The sequence below is a fragment of the Lontra canadensis genome, unplaced genomic scaffold (assembly GCF_010015895.1).
Source record: "Lontra canadensis isolate GAN:19392208 unplaced genomic scaffold, GSC_riverotter_1.0 scaffold197, whole genome shotgun sequence".
In the NCBI taxonomy this organism is placed as follows: domain Eukaryota; kingdom Metazoa; phylum Chordata; class Mammalia; order Carnivora; family Mustelidae; genus Lontra; species Lontra canadensis.
Window position 1 is genome coordinate 1,508,933 of NW_022631191.1, and position 19,793 is coordinate 1,528,725.

General features: G+C 39.4%; 1 long non-coding RNA gene across 1 annotated transcript; it reads right to left on the bottom strand.

Moving 5' to 3' along the window:
- Positions 1–512: 512 nt before the first annotated feature.
- LOC116861422 lies at positions 513–16,334 on the bottom strand. Its single transcript, XR_004381477.1, has 3 exons — positions 16,198–16,334; positions 16,013–16,086; positions 513–2,530 (listed from the first exon to the last, which is right to left on the bottom strand). It is a non-coding gene; the product is annotated as an uncharacterized LOC116861422 (long non-coding RNA).
- Between the last annotated feature and the right edge of the window lie 3,459 nt (positions 16,335–19,793).

Consider the following 19,793-nt stretch of genomic DNA (forward strand, 5'->3'; position numbering starts at 1 on the left):
AATTATTTTTAAGAATGAGGATAGAATAAAGACATTTGCATACAACAACAACAACTGGGAGAATTGAACACCAAGAGACCTGTACTAAAAGGACATCTAAACATTGTATTTATGATAAAAGAAAATGATCCCAGAATGATGGTCTGAGATGCAAGAATGTATGCATGTAAATCCAAACAGGTATGAAATAATACTAATGATGATATAGAATTTGTGAGGTTAGGAAAAAAAGAGAAACAAACTAACATATTCAAGACAATAGCATGTGGTAAAGAGAGGAGTGACCAGAGTTGAAGGTTCCTGCATTCTTCAAGAGGGAGGTTAAAATGCTATTTAACTTTAGACCTTATAAGTTACACATGGATGGTAAAAGTTCAAGGATAAACACAGAAAGAATTAAAAAAAAGAATGTGTAAATTTCAAATAGTACAGAAGAAAAAATTGAATAAGAAAGCAAATAAACAAATCTCAAAACTAAAAAACAGGCCAGAAAAGGGAAAAACAAAGCATAGAAAAGGTGGTGGTAGGAAATAGAAATAAAGAAGTACAATGGTAGAAACGAGTCCAAATATATCATAGAAAATGGAAACAGACTAAACTTGCCCATTAAAAGAGATCATCAGATTAGATTTTTTTAAGAGTCCAGCTGTATGCCGTTCTCAAGAGATATAATTAAAGCATAAAGGTATGAAAATGTTGAACAGTGAAAGGATGGAAAATTGTATACCACACAAATCCAAACAAGAAGAAAAGCTTGTGTTAAGGTAAGATAAGATAGACTTCAAAAAATGCATTATTGCGAATAGAGAAGGTCATTACATATTTACCAGGAATGTATAACAATTCTTCATTTGAATATTCCTAATAAAATATCCTCAAAGTATATAAAATTTTTAAAAAGAACTATAAGGAGAAACAGACAAATCCACCATCATAGCTGAAAATGAACACACCTCTTACAATTATTGGCATAGCACGACCAAAAAATCAGTGTAGATATAGAAAATCTGAACAATACAATTAACAAACTTGATAATAGACATGTGTAGAACTCCGTATTCAACAATTAGAGAACATACATCTTATAAAGCACATAGGAAACATTCAAAAATATTGATCATGTATTAAGCCATAAAACAAGTCTTAATAAATCTCAGAGTTGTTATCACACGGACCACATACTCAGACCATAATGCAATTAAGATAGATTTCAATAACAAAGAGATACATTAAAACTTCCCCCGCACATTTAGAAATTTATAAACACACTTCTATATCACTCACCAAAAGAAGTGACCACACTGGAAATGTTGAAGTACTTGGAACCGAACAATAATGAAGTATGACATGTTTGAATGTGTAGAAAAGTTGTGTTTGGAAGGAAATGTATATCCTTAAATACACACATTATAAAACAAGAAAGACTGAAAATTAGTGAGCTCCATGTCCAACATAAGAAATCAGAAAAAGAACAACAGAATAAATCCAAAAAATGTGGAAGGAAGGAGATCAAAAAAGATAAGAGCGGAAATTAAAGAAATAGAAAACAAAGACACGATAGAGAGGAGCAACAGAGCCAAAAGTTGGTTCTTAGAAAAGACTAATAAAATAGACAAACCTCTGGTGAGATTGATCAAGAAAAAAAGTGAGAAGGCACAAATAACCAATATTAGCAATGAAAAAGGAGACATGGTTACAGATTATATACAGCAGAGGATTTTTTAAAAAGGGAACTTTATGCCAATAAATTCGAGAATGTAGATAAAAGGGACCAATTCCTAGAAACCGGTAACTTACCAAAATTGACTCAAGAAGCAAAAAGAAATCCCGAATAGCCCTCTAATTACTATAGGAATAGAAGAAGCAGTTAAGACTCTTCCTACCAAAAACAAACAAACAAACAAATAAATAAAAGAACAAAAACTAGGAGGCAGAACTTTCCAGCTGATAACGTGGATCAGGGGTAGGTGAAAAAGTATTGATCCCCTCAGCCCTGGAGGTGTCCCCGTAGGCCTTAAGGCGGTGGAGAAGCCAGGCAGGCCCCTTCTCTCTATGGGCAGCCTCCTGTGGAGATCCTTACAGGGTGGTCCTTAGTGAAATGGGGCCGGACAAATCCCTCTACAGTCCCCGTAGGTAGTGAGCACGAATGCAGAACATCCAGCACTCAGTTCTGCTTTGTGGGAAATGTGCTAAGCAGAGCCAAGGTGGAGCTCTATCACTTGGACAGCCTCTTCAGTAGCCAGCTTCTGTGATGTTCTGTTCACTGAGGACAAGGGGGCTGTGCAGCTGCTGGAGAAGTCTGCGTTCCAGTTGCCAAGAAACGCCACACACAGCCGGAGTTGTGACTGGCTGGTGTGGAGCTGGGTGCAGGGAGGCCAAGCAGGGGCTTCTGGAGGGCGTAGCTCCAGGTGGCAGCCCCAAAACTCTGTCTTCACGAATACCAGATACTTCTATCCGTTTGCAGCTGATGAGCCCTTTTAATGGTGTCCAAGCTAGCTGCAGGGTGATGGTTCTAACAGGGATGCATGTTCTGCAAATAAGAGCTTCATCATTATTTCAAAATAATTAATATGAAAGAGTTCAGTTGGATTTGAAATCTAATCACACTGTCAAGAAATTTTCACAACATATTTGTCAGTAAAACAAAAAAGGCTGCTAACATCTTAATTGTTAAACATTTCTGAACATGTTAAAAATTGGTTCTAAATACTTTAGCACTTCCATTGTACAGAGAGATTCTTGGTGGTGGTGACTGTTAAGAATTTGAAGAACATATCATTAAAAAGTCTCGATCAGGACTGTGTGTAGCCACTTCAAGCATAAAACTTGATATAAAATAAACATGTTATGGGAGCAGACTTCAAGTTTCTCATCTAAATTTTTGAAAAGATTTTATTTAGAAGTTACATATCAATTCAATGTTAAAAAAGCAAAACACCAGGGCAAGATGGTTTTACAGGAGAATCCTACCAAACAGATCATTCCAAAGTCATATAGCATCTTCCACAATATTGTAAAAAAGGGAACAACAACTCATTCTAGGATACTAGCAGAACTTGAGGCCAAAAGCAAATTATGATAGCATGAGAAAGGAAAATTAAAGACCAATTTTACTCATGGACACAGATACAAAAATCCAAAACAAATATTAACAAACTAAATCTAGTACCATATAAAAAGGAAAAGATCATGACCAAGTAGTGTTTATACCAGAAATGCAAAGGTAGTCTACCATGAGGAAAATCTGTACACAGCATTTACCACATTATCACATTATTGAGGAAAAAAACCCATAATGATCCTAAGAAATAAAAAAGGTATTTGATATAAAAAAATTCAACACCTTTTGGTGATTTAAAAACAATAATAAAAACTTCTTAGCATAGTGACAGGTTGGCACTTGCTTTAATCTGCTAACACCTGGAGGAATCTTCAGCAAATATCATTCTTAATAGGGAAAAAAGTTAGTGGTTTTTCCTTTAAAATACCCAACAAGACATGGATGCCCATTACTGTCTTCTCTCTTGAACACTGTACTGAAGGGCCTGTCCATCTCAGTAACACAAGAAGAACAAATGAAAGGCATAAAGATTGGAAAGGAAAAAACCAAACTGTCACTATTTATAGCTGATATCGTTGTCAACATAGAAAACACAAAAGAATATACAGATAGTAATGATGTACTATACCTTGGCTAATTGAATTTAAATTAAAAAAAAAAAGAAAAGTGCAGTGCCTGGGTGGCTCAGTGGGTTAAGCCTCTGCCTTCAGCTCAGGTCATGATCTCAGGGTCGTGGGATCGAGCCTCACATCAGGCTCTCTGCTCCGCACAGAGCCTGCTTCCCGCCCCCTTTCTGCCTGCCTCTCTGCCTACTTGTGATCTCTCTCTCTCTCTCTCTCTCTGTCAAATAAATAAATAAAATCTTTTTTAAAAAAAGAAAAGAAAGAATATACAGACAATTTAGAAGAAACAAGGGCTCCTTGAGAAATGGTCAATTCTAGGGATGCAGCAGGAAAATAACATGATGAGTAGGAGCATCGTGTAGTGCCAAAGCAGGTAAGGCAGTGCTAAAAAACAAAAGATGGAGGCATCTGAAAAGGGACAAAGGATCGAACTTGAAAGAGCTCCCAGTGGCCAAAGCTGGAACAATTTGAGCAACAAGACAAATGACAAAGTACTGGATTTATAATTCAAATTATTAAATAAATATGCACCAGTGCTCACTGATATGAACAGGCGACTGAATAAATAAGTAAATGGGCTGGTAAATAAACAAGAAGAAAGATATAGTTCTTACAGAATTCCAAATACTACATGTAAATACGGCCCCTTCCAGAGGTGGCGTTTAATCCTCTCCCTCTCCTTGAAGGGGGGCAAAATAAAAAGGGAAAAATAACAACTTTACAATGGACACACTTGGCAGACACTCCCTTAGCCAGTGATTAAGGGCAACATCAGTCATGTCATGGGGATATCACATACCTCTGATATAATGTGATGAAAAGGGCACTTCAACTCTATGGCATTCTTTCCAAAAACAACCCCAGTCTAATTATGAGGAAAACTTCCAACGAATCCAAAGTGAGGGACATTATACAGTACGCCTCAAAACTGTTATGGAGCATGAAAAGCATGGGAAGACTAAGAAACTGTCATAGAGCAGAGGGCAACAGAGATGACAACTAAATGCAATGTGGTATTTTGAACTGGATCCTAGAACAGAAAAAAAGACATTAGTGGGAAAACTGAAAAATCCATATAAAGTCTGAAGTTTGGTCAATAGGACTATACCAATACAGCTTTCTTAGTTTTGACAAATATATGGTGAGGAGTACACAGGAATGCTCCATACTATATCTTTACTTATTTTTCTGTAACTGTGAAATTGGTCTAAAATTAAAAGTTTGCTTAAAAAAAATAAAAGTTTAGCAAGGTGAATGGCTGGAAATAGTAACATAAAAAAATCAACTTCATTTCTCTACCCCTGCAAATGAGATGAAACCTGTTAAATGACAAGATCTACCTTTTAATAGCAGTAAAACCATAAATACCAGGGAATAAGTCTAACACAAGATATGCAAGACCCTATGCAGGAAATTAGGTAACCGTACCAAAAGACATCCAAGAATTAATTTAAAATGAAAGGGTGTGTCATGTTCATAGCTAGGAAGACTCAGCATCACCAACATAGCAATTCTCTTCAAACTCACCTATAGATGCATTGCAACTCCAATATTCCTGTAGGACATGACAAGATGATTCTGAAATGTGTTTAAAATAACAAAGCGCCAGGAACATACAATATTCCTGAAGAAGAATAAGATGGGAAGACGTTGCTGTACCAAATGTTAAGATTCTTCATGAAACCAAAGCAATTAAAGTGGTAAGGTAGTAAAGTAATTAAGGCCGTGTGATACTGGCTCAGGGACAGAAAGTTGGCCAATAGCAGAGATCCCAGCAATGAACCAATACAGATCTGGAACTTTGGTGTATGACTGGAGTGGCATTTCAGGTCATGAGGCTATCTGTGTGGAAAATAAAGAAACTGGCTCCCTCCCTCATACCTTTATACCACACAAAAATCAGTTCCATTTGGATTAAGGACATAAATAGGAAAAATAGAAATTTTAAATTCATATTTGAAGAAAATAAAGAATGTCTTTATGATAAAGAAAAGTGTGTTGACTATACAGAAAAGATTGAATTGTTCAACTCAACAAAAATTAGGAATTCCTGCTCATGCAAAGATACCTTAAAGAAAAAAAAAGCCACAAACTGAGAAAAGATATTCAACATGTATAAATGGCAACTGATGAGTATCCAAATAATTAACTAACTCCTACAAATCAATAAAAATGAGAAAAATCCCAATTTTAAAAATAGGCAAAAGACATTAACAGCCATTTCACCGAAGAAGAAACATGAATGGCCAATAAACATGAAAAAAATGCTCAACCATATTAGTGATAGGGAAAATGTTAATTAGGTCCACAATGAGATATCATTTCATACCCATTATAATAAAATGGGATAGTATCAAGTACTGATTAGGGTGTGTATCAATGGGCTCTCTTACAAATTGCTGAAAGGTATATAAACTGGAACCTTCAAATAGGAATACATTTTGGCATGATACTGTCAAGCTGAAATGTTTACACATCCTATTAACTAGCAAGTCTATTTCTCAGTATACACCTTTAAAAGGTGGGTATGTATGTGTGCTAGGGGACACGTACAAGAATATTCATAGTAGGGGCCGCCTATGTGGCTCAGTGGGTTAGAGCCTCTGCCTTCAGCTCGGGTCGTGATTCCGGGGTCCTGGGATAGAGCCCCGGATTCGGCTCTCTGTTCGGCAGGGAGCCTGCTTCCCTTCCTCTGTCTCTGCCTGCCTCCCTGCCTACTTGTGATCTCTGTCTGTCAAGTAAATAAATAGAATCCTGAAAAAAATATTTTAAAAAAGAATATTCATAGTAGCACTGTTCTTAAGAGCAAAAAGCTGGAAACAAAAAATGTCTACCAACAGATAAGTGGATGAATAATTTGTTTTATGGTCACCCAATGAAATAAACAGCACTGAGAATGAACAAGTTGCAGTTACATACAAGAACCCAGGTGAATCTTTGAAACATAATAATGAGTGAAAAAAAGTAAGTCACAGAAGGCCACATAGAGTATGATGCTATTTTTTACAAAGCTCAAGACCAAGCCAAATAAATAATGTATTGGTTAAACATTTCCACAAATATGAACAAAATATATCAAAAAAGCAAGAGAAATGTTAAACATAAGACTCAAGAGAATGGTAATTTCTGGCAGTGGAGAATATGGGGAATAGGACAGTAAAGGACATAGGCATAGATGCTATCATTAATGTTACTCTTGGGTGGAGTTGTGACTTCTTCAGTTTTCATTGCATTAGTTCTTGATAACTCATGTATATAATTTTTATTACATATCTAATATATTTTGTATGAACAAACAGAATAGAAGAGTAGGAGAAAGTGAGAAATGACAGTTCTTTTGGAGAGTTTTGCTGTTAGGGTAATAGAGAAAGTCATAGTTGCACGGGGATGTGTGATGAATCGGGTTTTAAAAGTTTTTTTAAAGATGGGAGCCATAGGAAATAAATGGAATGACAGAAGAAGGACTTTGGTGAACTGGCTTTCTCTTTAAAACAACTAAAATATGGGCAAACCAACTAAAAACAACCATTTCAAAACTTGCAGTTAACCAAAGACACAGAATGAAGTGAAAAATCATCTAAGAGAAACAACTGAATCTTGGTAAGACAACAGGTTCTGTGACATTTTAACTTGTAGCTAATTCCCATCCTCTTTCCCTCTCTAGCTCAGTAGTATAGTAGGCAAAAGCTGACTAAATTGAAGACAAGAAAGAGGACTGACTCCTTTGACCAGGAATTTAAAAGGAAATCCTAGAGAATGAGACAATCACAGGAAACTTTGAAAAGCCCTGATATATTCCCAGGTATTTAAAGGGCTTCAAGGCTATGCACATGCCCAAAAAAGAGGTGGAAAAGGAGAGGCCCCAAGTCACTCACCTCTGGCTGACTATAAGCAGAATGTGAAAGCTAAGGCTGCCTTGTAAATTGGCTAAAGTTTGAAGACATGCCTTCTCACACAGATCCTCTTGGCAAAGGATGGAAGACATATGGACAAGGCATTTAAGGAAATCCAGCTGATCACTGGCTGACCACCAACATATACTTACACAGGTGTGATCTCTTAGGAATCCAGGCTTAAAAACAGAAACAAGAAGTTAAAAAAAAATGTTAGCAGAGAACTCGCGGGCCACATAGTGCAAGGAATACAGAATCCACAGAATTAGTTGAGAAAGGTAACTGAGCAAATAAATAGCAATGAGAAAAAGAAAAACAACCATACACACAAATACCACACATACACACACATATCCCAGAAAAACAAACCTTAAGGTAGAAGAGATTAATACCAGAGTTAGACTAGAGTATCTAAAATGCCCAGGTTTGGGGGCGCCTAGCTGGCTCAGTCAGAAGAGCATGTGACTCTTGATCTTGGGGCCGTGAGTTCAGGCCCCATGTTGGGTATGGAGATTACCTAAATAAATAAGAACACTAAAAAATGCTGTTTTTGACAAAAAATTATGAGATATGAAAAGAAATAACAAAGTATGTTACATGTACAAAAAAAAAAAAAAGGAGCCAAAAGAACATGACCCTGAGGGAGTCTATGTTTGGAACTTAACAAAGACTTTAAACTATTACTATAAATATTTTCAAAGAAATAAGAGAAAGTATATCTTTAGAATTAAGGAAAAGTTTGAGAACAATGTCTCTCCAAATGGAAAATATCAGTGAAGACATAGAAATCATAAAAAGAATCAAACAGAAAATCTGGAGTTGAAAAGTATAATAGCTGAAATGAAAAATTCACCTAGTGGAGCTCAATAAGAGATTTGAGCTGGCAGAAAGGAGAAAGGGTAATGGTGATGATAGGGCAATAGAAATTATACATTCTGAAGAACAGAAAGAAAAAAGAACCAAGAAAAAAAAAACACGGAGCTTCACAAATCTATAGGACACCACCAAAAGTGCCAACATATGCATAACGGGAGTACCAAAAGGGCAAGTGGAAGAGAAGGGGCCAAAACACTGCAAACTTGATGAAAAATATTAACCTATACACTTAAGAAGTAAATGCAAGCAGAATAAGCTCAAAGAAATCCACACCTAGACACATGATAATGCAACCGCTGAAAGCAAAGATGAGAAGAAAATCTTGACTGAAGCAAGAGAAAACTGACTTATCACATATATGGGACCCTCAATAAAGTTAACAGCTGACTTCTCATCAGAAACCATGGAGGCCAGAAGATAATGTGATGCCATGTTTAAAATATTTACAGAAAAAGACTGTCAACTCAGAATTCTGTATCTAGATAAACTAGTTCTTCAAACATGAAAGAGAAGTTAAGATAAACAAAAACCGAAAAAAAATTTGTTGCTGGAAGACTTATCTTACAAGAAACACTACTTTCGGGCTTAAATTAAGGGACAGTAAATGGTAACTTGAAATAGGTATTATGAAAGAAAGTATTTTTTAAAAGATTTTATTTATTTATTTGACAGAGATCACAAGTAGGCGGGAGGGGGGGAGCGGAGGCGAGGGCAGGGGAAGCAGACTCCCTGCTGAGCAGAGATCCAGATTCGGGGCTCGATCCCAGGACCCTGGGATCATGACCTGAGCTGATGGCAGAGGCTTAACCCACTGAGCCACCCAGGTGCCCCTGAAAGAAAGTATTTTTTTTTGTAACTCTTATTCTCCTGTTTTAAAAGACAATTGTATAAAGTAATAATAATAGAACTGTGTTGATGGGCCTATAATGTAAGAAGTAATTCATATGATAATAACACTACAAAGAAGGAAAGAGGGAACAGAGGCATATTGGAACAAAGTTACTATTGAAATTCGAATTAATTTGAAGTAGATTTTTTCCAGTTAAGATGTTAATTGTAATCCCCAGAGCAACCATTAAAAATCTAACTAAACGTATATACAGTTAACGAGGAAATTAAAAAGTTAAAATAAAAAATATCTACTGAACACAAGAGAGGAACTGAAGAACAAAGGAACAGAAAAGACAAATGACATTTTAAAAAGCATATATTAATCCTTCACAAACTCTTCCAAAAATAGAGGAAGAAACACTTTCCAGCTCATTCTATTCAGCCAGTATTACTCTGATACCAAAACCAAAGACATCACAAGAAAACTCTAGACCAATATACTGTATGAATAGACTCAATACCTTCCCCCTAAAATCAGGAACAAGACAAGAATGCCTGTTCTCATCACTTCTAGGCAACACTATACTAGAAGATCAGTCAGGGCAATTAGTCAAAAAAAGAAAGAAAAGGAATCCAGATTAGAAAGGACGAGTAAAACTATATTTGCAGATGACATGATCTTGTATATAGAAAACTCTAAGGAATCCAGTAAAAAACTCTTTGAACTAATCAGTTCAACAATGTGTCAGGATAGAAGATCAAGAAAAAAAAATCAGTTGTATTTCTATGCACTAGCAATGAACACTCTGGAAGTGAAATTAGGAAAATAATTCCACTTATAGTAACAAAAAAGAATAAAATCCGTAGGAAGAAATTTAACAAAAGAAGTGTAAGATTTATATGTTGAAAACTACAAAATACTTCTGAAAGAAGATAAAGAAAATCTAAATGGAAAGACATCTCATATTCATGGATTGGGAATCTTAATATTGTTAAAAACAATACTTCCTAAATGGATATATAGATTCAATATAATCCTTATAAAAATCCCAGCTGTTTTTCTGCAGAAATTGACAAGCTGATCCTAAAATTCATATGGAAATGCAGGGGACTTAGCATAGTCCAAACAGTCTTGCAAAAGAAGAACAAAGTTGGAGGACTCCCATTTCCTGATGTCAAAACTTACAACATAGCTATAGTAATCAAGACCGTGTGGTCTGACATAGTGACAGACCTACAGATCAATGAGGTAGAATTGAGAATCCAGAAAATTAACTTCTACATTTAGGATTTATGGTCATTTGACCTCTGACAAGGGTTGCCAAGACAACTGGAAGGGATAAAAATACTCTTTTCAACAAAAGGTACTGGGACAACTAGCCATCCACATGCAGAAGAATGAAATGTGGACCTTTGCCTCACACCATACACAAAAATGAACTAAAAATGGATCATCAACCTAAATGTAATAGCTAAAACCATACAATTCCTAGAAAAAAAAGCAGGAAGAAACCTTTGAGACTTTGGGTTGGGGAATGGTTTCTTGGATCTGACACAAAAAGCTCAAGTGAGAAAAAATTGATTAATTGGACTTTCCCCAAATTAAAAACTTTGGTGCATCAAAGGACACCATCAAGTAAAAAGACAACCCACAGAATGGGAGAAAATATATGCAACTCACATATCTGACAAGAGACTTCTGTCCCAAACGTAAAAAGAACATTTACAACTCAACAGTAAGACAATCTAATTTTAAAATTACTAAGGATTTGAAGAGACATTTCTCCAAAGAAGAAGCACAAATAGGCAATGAACACATTAAAAGATGCTCAACATTATTAGTGATTAGGGAAATGTAAATCAAAACCACAATGAGGTACCCCTTCATACTCACTAGGATGGCTATAATAAAAAAGACAGGCAGTAAAAAGTGTCGGTGAGGATATGGAGAAATTGAAACCCTCATACATTGCTGTTGGGAATTTAAAATGGTACAGCCACTTCTGTGAACAGTTCCTCAAAGAGTTAAACATATATTTGCCATATGACCAAGCAATTCCACTTCCCAGGTATCTACCAAAAGGAAAAGAAAACACACATCTGTGCAAAAACTTGTGCACAAATGTTCAGAGCAGTATTATTCATAAAACCAAACATGAAAACCACTGAAATGTCCATCAAATAACAAACGGATAAGATACACGAAATGTGGCATATCCATATAATGGAATATTATTTGACAGTAAAAAGGAATGCTACATCAACAACATGGATGAACCTCAAAACCATCATGCTAAATGAAAGAAGTCAGTCATAAAAAACAATATATTATATGATCTCATTTACATAAAATGTCTAGACTAGAGAAATCAATAAATAGACACAGAAAGTAGATTAGTGGTTAACTATGACTGAGAGGAGGGGAGGTCTGGGGAGGGACTGCTAATGAGTATGAAGCTTCTTTTGGAGGGGGCGATAAAAATGTTCTAAAATTGATTGCAGTGATGGTTGCCAACTGTGTGAATATACAAAAAACACTGAAATTTTATGATATTAAATATACCTCAATAAAGCCATAACAAAAAGATGAGAACAATAACAGAATCTCTCTGTGCTAATGGAAATGATCTTGTAGAGAGGGGAGAAATTGCTGAAGCACTGTCTTCAAGGAGGTAAGAGGATGGGTTCTAGTGCCAGTAGAGGGACTGGATTTTGATGACAGTAGGGCTAGTTTATTCATAATAACAGAGAAGAAGGCAGAGTGTGTGAATACAGATGCTGTTTGGTGGTTAGGTATCACACCTAACCGTACAGGTTTTCCTCTGATGGTTTTGATCCTTCAGTTAAGCCAGAAGCTTGAGCATAAGATGGAAGAAGTGGTATCAGGAGATTTGAGGAGAGAAAAGACACAAAACAGTCAGCTAGGAAGACAGGGGAGTGAACGGTCTAGGGAAGTGCAGTGGGGCAGGCAGAGAGTTGGATTTAAGCAGGGCTGGGGTTTTGTCCTATAAACATGCTGAAGTACACAGCACCAAGGAAGCGAGGATGTATGCAAAGGGATGATTATCATGATGGACCATGGAATCTAAGCTGATTAAAGGAAGGACATGGGAACACGGAGGAAGTAAAGGGTAGTGAAAATGTTCAGTCTTGGTGGTGTTGAGGGATTGTTGGGAGTTGGGGAGCTGGAAGGAGTAAACTAGAAGGATAAGAAGCACTGGCTGGGCGGCAGGATGCCCGAAACAGAGTATAGAAGTGGTGCCGTCATACATGCTGACAAGAAGGGTAAGACTGTTGGAGAGCGTGGCTGAGGTGGGGCTGAAAGGCAAGAGCATTATAGGAAAGCAGATCACAGAACTAAGTGACAGGAACATTGGAAGGATCATCTATGAGGATATTAAAATCACCAAGAAGTGAGACTGGGGTAGTGTTAAACAGTGACGGTGAGCTAGTAGCTAAATTCTAGAAAGAAGTATGATGGGGACAGGTATGTGTGTATGTCTGTACCTGACTACAACACAGATGGGTGGGTAATGGTCTAGTCTGATGGTCTGAAGTTTAAGCAAGGTGGTTGTGGGGCCCCTGGGTGGCTCAGGTGGCTAAGTGCCTGACTCTTGATTTTGGCTCAGGTCATGAGCTCAGGGTTGTGAGATCAAGCCCCGTGTTGGGCTCCACACTGGGCACAGAACCAGCTTAGAGTTCTCTCTCTCCCTCTCTCTGCCCCTTCCCAACACCTTCTCTTAAAAAACAAACAAACAAACCACCAAAACAAACAAACAAACAAAACAAAACAAAAAACCCAAGGTGGTTGACATGTACATAATCTTAGAGTATCTTCCCACAAATTACTTACTAGTTACAAAGGAAAAAAGAGGAACTATACTGGAGAAACCTGGCTGACACCACCTTAAACAAATAGTCAAAGTGAACAAAACCAGTATTGGGACAAACTGACATCATGTGCCTTCTGATATAAAGCACCGAAGACATATCTCTTCCGCGGTCTTCTTGCCAAAATTATATAACTTAACTATAATCACAAGGAAACATCAGACAAACCCAAATTCTATAAAATAGTGGGCCAGGACTCTTCAAAAGTATCAAAGTCATGAAAGACAAAGAAAGACTAAAGAACTGTCCTAGATTGGAAGAGTCTAAGGAGATATGACAACTGAAGGCAATATGTGATCCTGAATTAGATCCCAGAAGAGAAAATTTATATTAGTGGAAAAAATGATGAAATCTGAATAAGTTCTAAACTTTGATTAATAGTATTCTACCAATGTTAACTCCCTAATTTTGATAATTGAATGATAGTTGCATAATTTATTAATACTTAAGGAATCTAAGTGAAGGATATATGAGAATTCTTCATACTATTTTTATAGGTTTTAAACCTTTTATTTAAAAATAAAAAATGTTTAAATTCTAAAAAAAAGGTGGTTTGAGGAGGAGAGAGAGAAAAAGTGTCTAGGTAGGCCAATTAGAGTAATGACACCTACCTTCACCTCTTGGCCTGCTGGTAAGAGGGGTGTGAGGGGACTCCTGGGGAGCAGCGTGCTCAGGAGAAAGCCAATTTCTATCCAAGCAGTGGTTCTCAGCAGGGGGGCAGACAGTCAAGGGATGTTCTGGGGCATTTTTTATTTTCGCAATAACTGGAGATCACTAGTGACATTTAGTGGCCATGGACCAGGGGTGCTCAGCATCCTACAGTGCACAAGACAGCTCCGCACAGCAAACAATTGTGCTGCATACCATACAACTTTAGAACATCCCTCCCAACAACAATGTAAGTGAAAAACCTGTTCATTTCATTCATTCATTCATTCAACAAACATTTATTGAGAGAGCCTATTCTATGCTAAGCACTGTTTTAGGTAATAGGCATACACCAAGGCACAAAAAAGAAAAATCTCTGCCCTTCTGGAGCTTACAATCCAGTAGAAGAGTCAAACAATAAATAACAAACACAATAAAGGTGTAGATTATATGTTATAGAAGAGGGTGAGGAGCACTATGGAAAAAATAGATTGGGGTCTATGTTAGGGGAGAGCTGCAATTTTAAACAGGATGGTCAGAGTAGGCCTCCCTGAGAAAGTGACATCTGGGTAGAGGCCTGAAGGAAGTGAGGGCATGAGCCTAGTATATATTTTGGGGAAAGCCTTCCAGGTCCAGGGGATGGCCTAGTACAAACCCCTGAGGTGGGTGTGTGCCTAATATGTTCAAGTAGCATAAAGGAGGCCAGTGTGGGTGGAATAGAGGGAACAAGTGGGGAGAATGGTAGGAGAGAAGTTCAGAGAGGTTATGGGGGCCAGATCATGGATTTTAGTAGATACTGACTATTCTAGAAAATCAAATGAACCATATAAATTGAGGGAGGACTACCCTTGGTTTTGTTTAAAACTTTATGAAGAATTATTCATGACTCAGAAAATCACATCACCCTACCCATGGTTTCTGAGTCAGCAATCAACACAGATGTGTCATATTCCCGGACATGAGGATCATTACATGCAAGACCATTCATTATGTCTTCTAGAGAAATTATATCCCAGCTTTTACATATTGAAATACATATTGTTTTATTAGAAATTACTCTTTGTTTACTTCTCCCTTAGATTACAATTAGGACATTACATTGGTTGGGAGGAATTATGTGTGTAAACACATTCTGTTATCTATGCACTTCATTTCAGGACAGTGAAAGGGACATTTCAAAATAGAAATTATAAAAATAGAGTGTTGGGTCCAATAGGTATAAGAACCACTAAGGCATGGCAAGAAAATGAAGGAACTATTCAGAAGCCAAGGTGAGAATGGAGATTCTGCCGCTGATTGACAGTGAGTTCCAGAAGGTCAGGTTAAAGGATTTCAGGATGGGGACAGATGTGGTGATGTAACTCGGAGAATCCTGGTCTTCTTGTGGTGACCAACATAATAAAGGATAAAGGGCCTGGTTCAATTTTTCATCTGAGTTGCCCCCCACTCTGGCGGTCTCTCCCTGTTTAACACAGTAGGGTGGGGAACAAGGAGGGCTCTCTCCTCAGTGAGGCCAGAAGCAGGCCAAGGCCAGGATCCATTTTTTTTTTTTAACCCAGAGAACAGTCCAGAGCCCCAGGGTAAGCTCATAGATGCTCTCAGGCCAGACTCATTGCTATAAACAATGCACCTCTAACCTGCTTAGAGATGGGAAAGAGACAGATAGAAAGATGAAAAACAGTAACATTAAAAGAACCATTGAGAAAGAAGAATCAATGGGGGTAGGGTCAGAGAGAGGCAGGGAGAAAACAAAGCCAAAGACCAAGAGAGATCATATATTTTTTTCAGTCACGACAGTCATCATTTATTGAAAATTTTCTAGGGGCCAGGCACGGGGCAAAGTGATGCACATGAATTGTCTCAGATGGAGATTATTAGACTCCCATTTGACAGATGAAGAAACTGAGGTCTATATGGGTGATGCAGATGGCTCAAGGTCTCATAGCTAGTTTGGTAGCGTCAGGGTTCATCCTTCTAGGTCTGGGACGTCTAGTATGTCTCAGAGAAGGAGACAGGCAGAAATACAGAGACACACAGACAGAAAGATGGAGAAAGAGAGGGAGAAGAGCAGCAGAGAGATGGAGGAGATTTACAGGCACGCAGATGATCACGTGAGCTGCAGACCTGCACGGAACCGTTTCCCAAGAGACAGGGATGGGCACGGGTGATGGGCTCCGCAGGGTACTCACCTGATTGTTGTCTGGGGCTGCAGGGGCACTCGCCCTCCCTTTGCTACCCGCACGATCCTCCGCAACCCGCTGACCTAGGGTTAAGAGGCCGCCCAGGTAAAAGCTCGCCCAGGCCCCACCCCTCAGGCGCTCCAGCCCGGCCTCTTTCCCTCATACCCCACACCCCCGTCTTTACAGCGTCTCACCAGACACCTCCTGCCCTCCGCGCCGCCGCTGCCGAGCGCTAGCAGATTCGAGGGGCCGGCGGCTGGATCTAGTGAACGCACTGGACGCGTCCCTCCAGCCGGCTAGAGAGCTAGCGGGTTAGCAGGCCTCCACAGCTACTGACCGTTCTCCGACTCCCATTGGAGGAGTGCCCTCCTGCCTTCCCTGGGATTGGCTGGAGATGGAAACACTTGAGTTTTACCCCCCAGGCCCGGATCCAGGCCGAAGAAAACTCCGCCCCCTGGGGGGTCTTTGATTGGCTTATGAGCCAAGCCCACCCTTTCACAGGATTGGCAGGAGAGGAGGACTTGCCAGGCTGTTTGACAGCACTTCGGGAATTAGTTGGGAACACGCAGGCGCGAAGCCCAAAGTAGGCTGGGTGCCAGTCACTGCACAATCATAGGTCCCCGGCTTCTTGACGTCTTACTCTCCGTAAGCCACTTTGCGTAAGCCAACGCTCTCAGAGACACGACTCTATGCCCGACCTGCAGGGATTTCTGAGCCAGGTTTCTTTTGATCCAAAAGAGTGTAGTTCCTAATTTCATCCATGGAGTATGTGGTTATTGGGGTCTGGCCAGTCACCCACCAGCCCCTGCCGCTAAGACATTGGTCAAGTGATAGCCTCGCTAGGAGCCTCAGTTTAACCATCTTTGAAATGGGAAGATAATTTTAAAATCATTCCTAACAGTGCTGTTGTGAGGATTTAGAGTACACAAATTAATTGCCTGGAGCATATATAGTTAAGGTCTGCCCTTTTGATTCTTACCTTTCCCATTGTTTCAGACTGAGGAAACCGTGGCCCAGAGAGGCAAACTGGCTTGAGGTTACACAACAATAAAACCCTGAATAAAACCCAAGTTCCGTGCTCCAAAGGAAAGCTATTTAAGAAGGAAGGAGAGACAGGAAGGACATTTCTATAATCAGGGGTTCTTAATTTGGGTCGATGGACATCCAGTCCAGTCCAAGGACAGGGTTTGGAGGGGCCGATGATTTTGGATGGGAAAAAATATACATCTTTATTCACTCTAATTGAAATTTAACATTTTTTCAGTAAAGAATGTAACATAGTAGTAGTACCTGTGATTCTGTCACCAATAAAAATCACAAAGATTTTCATATCACATTATAGTTGTTATGAATCTGTTGAAATATCATGTAATCTCATCCTTATTTTAATATCATGATAGTCATTAGACTACTAGATTAGTGAGGAGAAAATATATTACCATAAGCACATATCTGATTTTTCCATATTTTAATAATTATATTTCAATATGATCAGTTTCTTTTGTAACTCTAGGTATTTCATTTTATATATTTAAAATATATTATTTTCTGAGGAAAGGTCCATAAGGCTTCACCAGATCACCAAACAGGTCTATGGCACAAATTGTTTTAAACTCTGGGAAGGAAGACAGACCTGGTTTATCATGTTTCTTTATTGTATCCCTATCACCCAGTTTAGTATCAGACACACAATAGGTGTTCAATAAATGTTTACTAAATGAATAGGATTCCTTCCCAATCATCCTCCATACCCTCAACCAAGGGAGCCAGTGCTGGCATTCTTGGTCACCTGAGAAGGAGGGATATTCCTGAATCTGGTTTTGTCCCTGACAATCTGCTTTTGTTCACAGAAGTGTGTGGAACTTTAAAAGTCTGATCCCAGGAGAACCTGGCCCCTGCAAACCTCACCCCCAGGCGCAAGGCCCTCTGCAGAAGAGGAGTGGGGTAAGCTGTGAAGGAAACAAAGACAAGTAGCTTCAGCATGGTAACAGACCCTGAGGCATATTGGGTCCATGACTCCTTATCCTCCACCTGGTTCTCCTTCTGGTTTCTGTTTAGAGTCCCGGCAAAGGGGACCTGTCTTCTCTGGTCTTCAGCAAAGACTATATTTTGGACTTGGATGTGACCTTAAAGACCTTGGGGAACAGTCTTCCCTTTTGGAGGCCCAGACTGGGCCACACCACACACTAAGGAGTGAGGACACAGGGAAAAGATGTCACTTTAGGCAAAGAACATCTTCTTCTCCCATGCCTTAACCCAAAACATGAGCACCCTAGCCAAATATATTAGAATCCCAAAATTGGCTCCTAACAGTGTTCCTGAAGCCAGAGGCCTTCTCTGACAAGGTGAGTGAAAAAGAGCCTCTAATGCCAGAATGAGGGGCTGGGGATTTGATTAGGGGTGGAGAAAAGAATCGTGGAAGACATGATGAGGGCCAGGCTTCAGAGGTCTGTTTCAAGGCTAGTCTCCATCTTGGGATTCTAGGCAGGTTGCTTCTCCAGCACTGATCCCCAGTAAGGTTAACCTAAGTTTGCAGATGGGAAAACTCAGGCCCTCTAGCGAGGGTGGTGGAATCACATTGTGAAGCAGAGCACACTGAGGAAAAGGATACCCAAGCCATCTGACTCTCAGACTGGCTAGCATCCTTTTGCTAGGTTGACCTCTTCTCCTGGCCCACTCTAGGCCCTTTGCCCCTGCTGTTTTCCCCTCTACTTCAACCCCTGGTCATTGGGACTAGCTCCTGATTATGAATGTAGGTATCTCTTCCCTCCGCACAAGATGCCTTTGACTCAGGATCCTGAATTCTCAGCTCTGGCCATGAGGCAAGATGTTCCCCTTACCAGGCTAGAGTCTCTTCTGCCCACCTCTGACAGTACAGTCCCAGGTACTGAACCCAGAACCAGAGGAATCAAAGCCTTCATGCTCTCTTCAAAACATCTGTCAGAATCATAGAGTATGTCCAAGATCTGGTATTCCAACTATTTCACAGAGGTTGCCCAGGGAGGGAAGGGGCTTTGCCAAAGGTCCCACAACAACCTGGAAGTCATTCCTGACTCCTCTCAGTCCCCTCTTTTCCCATATGTAAAGCCCACTGGTTCTAGCATCTAAAAAGCTCTCATAGAACAGACAGGTTTCTCATGCAGGAGAATTCCAATTAATTTATGTAGATACTTCCCCCTTAAGGAGATGGAGCTTAATTTTCCACTTCCAAAGCATGGGCTACACTTTGTGGCTTCCTTCCATAGAGTGTGGTATGGAAAGGGGGCTAGGGGCAAGGAGGGGAGTAACTTTACAGTGGAAAAGCCTGACATACACTGCTACTTCAACCAGGTGATCAGAGTTAACATCAACAGTGATAAGACATTGATAGTATGTACCCTTTATATGATGAGAATAGCATTTTCCTTCTGTGGTCTTCCTTCCCCAAACCCATAACCCTAAGCTAATCATGAGAAAAAACATCAGAGAAATCCCAGTTGAGGGACATTCCACAAAATACCTGACCAGTATTTTTCAAACATTGATGACTCCAGGTCATCAAAAACCAGGAGAGTTTGAGAAACAGTCACAGCCAAGAGAAGCCTATAAAGACATAACAACTAAATGTAATATGAGGGGCGCCTGGGTGGCTCAGTGACTTAAACTTCTGCCTTCGGCTCAGGTCATGATCTTAGGGTCCTGGGATAGAGCCCCGCATCGGGCTCTCTGCTCAGCAGGGAGCCTGCTTTCCCCCCTCTCTCTGCCTGCCTCTCTGCCTACTTGTGATCTCTCTCTCTGTCAAATAAATAAA